Below are 6,618 nucleotides of genomic sequence, written 5' to 3' on the forward strand. Positions count from 1 at the left end.
CATGACTGACTTTCCTGCATACGTGACCCAGGCCCCAGCTAATGATGGCTTATCAATGCAGTGATGAGGGGCATGGCCCTCTGCTGGTTTCCCTGGCAGCTAATGAGCCTATCTGAGTTCCGTTCCCCCTATAACTGATCATCTCCCCTCTCCTCCACCCCATTCCCCCTGGGAACAAAGAGTGCTGCCGTATCCTGCCTGCTGTGCCCCGCACATGGTGGGGTGTTGCTCCAGAACCTTGCTTCGGACGTGTAAACTGCCCCCATCCATTAAATCACTGTTGGCTCTGTTGCTGACTCTGGGCTCCTTCTTCAGTCTTGAAGCTGGGCAAGCACAGGCCTCGTAGGTTTGTGCAGCTCAAACCCAACACCACCACTACTTATAAACTAGATAACTAATAAGGACCTAATGCATAGCACCGGGAATTCTACTCAATGCTGTGTGATGGCCTCTATGGGAAAAGAATCTAAAAAATAGTGGATATATGTATAACTGATTCACTTCGCTATACGCATGAAACAAACACAACATTGTACTTCAACTGTACTCCAATAAAAATTGAAAAAACAAAATAAAATTAGTCTGTGTTTCTTCCCCTGGAGGGGAAGAAAGTGCTTTGATTTGCCCCTTTCAACAGCCACACAGGTTTGTGAACTGAGGACTTGGACACTCCCTTCTGCGTGGATTTTACCTTTATTACTTCCCATGATGCCCATTCACTGTGGTCTTGTGATCTGCCCTTCATGGAGTACTTGATCCTATTCTGAGCAGTACTAAGTGCTTTACAAGATCACAAGGATGAAGCAGATTATAGCTTTCATCAAACAGACGAGGATACTGAGGCTCACGGCAGTGAAATGACTTGTTGAGATCACGTAGCAAGAGAACAAGAGACAGGAAGTTAATGTGTTTCCCACCTCCTGTCCCAAATACTTGACTATTAGTAGGCGCTTCGTATGTGAGCTCCTGGTTGCCAGATGCCAGAAGAGGCTGACCAAGGAAGGTGCCCTGTGCAGATCCACCAGAAGTAGAGAGGAGGGGCAGGCTGGGACGCCTCATGTACAGAGTGGGACGTCTAGGTTGGAACTGCACCAGCCAATCCCTAGAGTTCCTTCTAATGGAAAGATTATCTCACTCTGAATTCCTCTCATTTAAAAAGCTGAGGTTGCCCACCTTGGACAGTGTTGCTAACAAAACTTGGCTGGGATTCTCCCACTTTACAGTGCTCTTTGTTGGCCTTTCAAAAGTCTCTGGAAATCTACCACCCCAGATCTGGCCCCTGCTAGGCCTGGCAGGAGGCCTTCTGTGAAGTTCGAAGGAAGCTTCTAGGCAAATGTTTGCCACATTGATTCTGCACTGAGCACTTTATATGCATTATCTCACCTATCTTCTTATCAAAATGCAAGAGATTTATTAGACGTTAAGGAATTTGTTTTAGATCACACTGAATTTAAGTGGCAACGCAATAATTGAAGCCCAAGACACTGGGCTCATAAGCTCATAAGCTTTTTTACTTTATTGACATAGACTACAATACACTGAGAATGTATAAAGTATAAAATATGTCAAGTGTACACCTATGAGATGATCACCACAATCAAGAGGTCTGAAGCCCTTTTTCATCAACACTGGAGAGCAGCTTCTCTCTATTAACCCTAATTCTTCTCTTGGCTTCACCAGTTCAGTGTCAGTTCCATCCTACATGCCAACCAGTCAGATGACCAACCTGTGCCTCCTAAATCTTCTATTCTTCTATTCCTCAAGTACCTGTGAGAGTTCTTGTAAATACGCTTCATGAGACTTAACTGAGTTTCTCTTGTGAGCTCGTTAACCCTCCCAAACTGATTTTGCCCAGGTAATCGAATATTTGGATGATTCTTCAATCTGCAAAAAGCCACGCAACAATTGTCACAGGGCACACAGGGTGCAACCAGGCCTGTAGGTGGCAGGCTGCGGTGCCCAGAGCAAGGCCTAGTGAGGCAGGCTCAGTGGCCAGGGCTGGGATGTCTTGGACTTAACTTGGCCTGCTCCAAATGATGACATCTTTCAACCAATTGGTTTGTGTGTGTGTTTATTTTAAAAGATTAATAAAATTGTTTTATCTTATTATTTATTTTTTATCAAAGTATGGTTGATTTACAGTATTAATTTCAGCTATAAAGCATAGTGATTCAGTATTTTTATAGATTATACTGCCCTTAAAGCTATTACAGAATAATGGCTGTATTTTCCTGTGCTGTGCAATGTATCCTTGTTGCTCGTCTATTTTATACATTGTAGTTTATATCTCCTGATCACATCCCCCTATCTTGCCTCTTCCTGCTAGAATAAAAAAGATTTGTCTTTTTCCCCCATTTTCTGTGTCTATATAGAATAAATATACAAATAGTATTTATGATATGCTTTGTATTTATATGTGCTTTGTATATGTATATATATTATACATATATATGTTTCATATAAAAATATTTTTAGGGAAGAAAAAATTCCCAGGTACAGTTATCTTTAACTTCCACTAATTTTTCCTTTAGAAAATATTCTTACAATTTGTTTGACACTAGTCCGGGTATGTATACACTATCTTACTCATCCTTACAACCACCTCACGGAGTAGAACATGAGTATTATTCCATTTCACAAATGAAAAAGTAAACTAATGCCCTATAGGGTGAATGGGATATAAACAAACAGAGCGACAAAGCAGGCAGACAATGACAAGTGTCCTGGGACCAGAGGGAGACTAAAGGGGGAGCAAGCTCTCAGGCCCCAGTGCAAGGAGAGTACAGGGACATTCCTGTGACATGCATGGGGAGAAAGCAGTGTTTCACGGAGCCTTGCAGAGGAGGTCAGTGGCAAGACAGAGAAGGCCCCCCAAAATCCTCTATTAGAACAGAGATTGAGCTGGAAGCCGGGGGACTTGTTTTGAAGTTGCGTTTGCATGACAAACTCAGCTTTTCCTTAGATTATTAATCTAAGATGATTGAGTAGAGTTAGTGGAGGGCCTGGGCAAGCTGAAGACCTCAGCAAGCCCCCTTTGATACCTCACAATGGAGGGGCAAGTCTGAGTACTAGAAGTGCTTCAGTTCCAATCTCCACTCAGTTTCCCATCAGGAAATAACACTTTCCTCACCCATTTGCTTAAGGCATTGGAAGACACCTGTAAGATGAACAAATACAAGCTCTCAACTTTATGAGGCATTCATTGCAGTCTCTTCTCCCTTCCCAAATATCACTGGTTGATACACTCGAGAATCTCTTTCCTTCTGTGCAGTGTCACTTGCTGATGAGTCATGAAAACCTTAACTAGCAAAAGTCATCCTAAAGTGGACATAAGGGAGAATGGCAAACAACGAGCCCAGTAGCCACTCTCAGTTTTGCCTTTCTCTTTCCATCTCCATGGGGGAGAGGTCTGACAGAATGTGGTCCACTGGAGAAGGGAATGGCAAACCACTTCAGTATTCTTGCCTTGAGAACCCCATAAACAGTATGAAAAGGCAAAAAGATAGGACACTGAAAGGTGAACTCCCCAGGATGGTAGGTGCCCAATATGCTACTGGACATCAGTGGAGAAATAACTCCAGAAAGAATGAAGGGATAAAGCCAAAGCAAAAGCAACACCCAGTTGTGGATGTGACTGGTGATGGAAGCAAGGTCTGATGCTGTAAAGAGCAATATTGCATAGGAACCTGGAATGTCAGGTCTACGAATCAAGGCAAACTGGAAGTAGTCAAACAGGAGATGGCAAGAGTGAATGTCAACATTCTAGGAATCAGCAAACTAAGATAGACTGGAATGGGTGAATTTAACTTAGATGACCATTATATCTACTACCGTGGGCAGGAATCCCTCAGAAGAAATGGAGTAGCCATCACAGTCAACAGAAGAGTTTACGATGCAGAACTTGGATACAATCTCAAAAATGACAGAATGATCTCTGCTCATTTCCAAAGAAAACTACTCAATATCATGGTAATCCAAGTCTATGCCCTAACTAGCAATGCTGAAGAAGCTGAAGTTGCATGATTCCATGAAGACCTACAAGACCTTCTAGAACTAACACCCCCAAAAGATGTCCTTTTCATTATAGGAGACTGGAATGCAAAACTAGGAAGTCAAGAGATACCTGGAGTAACAGATGGAGTACAGAATGAAGCAGGGCAGAGGCTAACAAAGTTTTGCCAAGAGAATGCACTGGTCATAGCAAACACCCTCTTCTAACAACACAAGAGAAGACTCTACACATGGACATCACCAGATGGTCAACACCGAAATCAGATTGACTATATTATTTGTAGCCAAAGGTGGAGAAGCTCTGTACAGTCAGCAAAAGCAAGACTGGGAGCTGACTGTGGCTCAGATCATGAACTCCTTATTGTCAAATTCAGACTTAAATTGAAGAAAGTAGGGAAAACCACTAGACCATTCAGGTATGACCTAAATCAAATCCTTTATGATTATACAGTGGAAGTGAGAAATAGATTTAAGGGACTAGATCTGATAGACAGAGTGCCTGATGAACTATGGACGGGGGGTTGTGACATTGTACAGGAGACAGGGAGCAAGACCATCAGTGAAAAAAAGAAATGCCAAAAAAGCAAAATGGCTGTCTGAGGAGGCCTTTCAAATAGATGTGAAAAGAATAGAAGCAAAAAGCAAAGGAGAAAAGGAAAGGTATACCCATTTGAATGCAGAGTTCCAAAGAATATCAAGGAGAGATAAAAAAGCCTTCCTCAGTGATCAGTGCAAAGAAATAGAGGAGAACAATAGAATGGAAAAGACAAGAGATCTCTTCAAGAAAATTAGAGATACCAAGGGAACATTTCATGCAATGATGGGCACAATAAAGGATATAAATGGTATGGACTAACAGAAGCAGAAGATATTAAGAAGAGGTGGCAAGAACACACAGAAGAACTATACAAAAAAGATCTTCATGACCCAGATAATAACAATGGTGTGATCACTCACCTAGAGCCAGATATCCCAGAATGTGAAGTCAAGTGGGCCTTAGGAAGCATCACTATGAACAAAGCTTGTGGAGGTGATGGAATTCCAGTTGAGCTATTTCAAATCCTGAAAGATGATGCTGTGAAAGTGCTACAGTCAATATGCCAGCAAATTTGGAAAATGCAGCAGTGGCCATAGGACTAGAAAAGGTCAGTTTTCATCCAATCCCAGAGAAAGACAATGCCAAAGAATGCTCAAACTACCGCACAGTTGCACTCATCTCACATGCAAATAACGCTCAAAATTCATCAAGCCAGGCTTCAACCATACATGAACCGTGAAATCCCAGATGTTTAAATTGGTTTTAGAAAAGTCAGAGGAGCTGGAGATCCAATTGCCAACATTTGTTGGATCATCGAAAAAGCAAGAGAGTTTCAGAAAAATATCTATTTCTGGTATATTGACTATGCCAAATCCTTGGACTGTGTGGATCACCACAAACTGTGGAAAATTCTGAAAGAGATGGGAATACCAGAACACCTGACCTGCCTCCTGAGAAATCTGTATGCAGGTCAGGAAGCAACAGTTAGAACTGGACATGGAACAACAGACTGGTTCTGAATAGGAAAAGGAGTGTGTCAAGGCTGTATATTATCACCCTGCTTATTTAACTTATATGCAGAGTACATTATCAGAGAAGGCAATGGCAACCCACTCCAGTACTCTTGCCTGGAAAATCCCTTGGACAGAGGAGCCTGGTAGGCTGCAGTCCATTGGGTCGGGAAGAGTTGGACATAACTGAAGCGAATTAGCAGCAGCAGAGGCAGCAGAGTACATCATAAGAAACACTGGCCTGGATGAAGCACAGGCTGGAATCAAGAATGCTAGGAGAAATATCAATAACCTCAGATATGCAGATGACACCACCCTTATGGCAGAAAGTGAAGAGGAACTAAATAGCCTCTTGATGAAGGCAAAAGAGGAGAGTGAAAAAGTTGACTTAAAGCTCAACATCCAGAAAACTAAGATCATGGCTCCAGTCCCATCACTTCATGGCAAATAGATGAGGAAACAGTGGCAGACTTTTATTTTCTTGGGCTCCAAAATCACTGCAGATGGTGAATGCAACCATGAAATAAAAAGATACTTACTCCTTGGAAGAAAAGTTATGACGAACCCAGATGGCATATAAAAAGCAAAGACATTGCTTTACCAACAATGGTCATGTAGTCAAGGCTATGGTTTTTCCAGTAGTCATGTATGGATGTGAGAGTTGGACTATAAATAAAGAAAGCTGAGCACATAAGAATTGATGCTTTTGAATTGTGGTATTGGAGAAAACTCTTGAGAGTCCCTTGGACTGCAAAGAGATCCAGCCAGTCAATCTGAAAAGAAATCAATCCTGAATATTCATTGGAAGAACTGATGCTGAAGCTGAAGATCTAATACTTTGGCCACCTGATGCAAAGAACTGACTCATTTGAAAAGACCTGATGCTGGGAAAGATTGAAGGCGGGAGGAGAAGGGGACGACACAGGATGAGATGGTTCGATGGCATCACCAGCTCAACGGACATGAGTTTGAGTAAACTCTGGGAGTTGGTGATGGACAGGAGGGCCTAGCAGCTGCATCCCATAGGGTCGCAAAGAGTCAGACACAACTGAGTGACTG

The sequence above is a fragment of the Capra hircus genome, chromosome 1 (genome assembly GCF_001704415.2).
Source record: "Capra hircus breed San Clemente chromosome 1, ASM170441v1, whole genome shotgun sequence".
In the NCBI taxonomy this organism is placed as follows: domain Eukaryota; kingdom Metazoa; phylum Chordata; class Mammalia; order Artiodactyla; family Bovidae; genus Capra; species Capra hircus.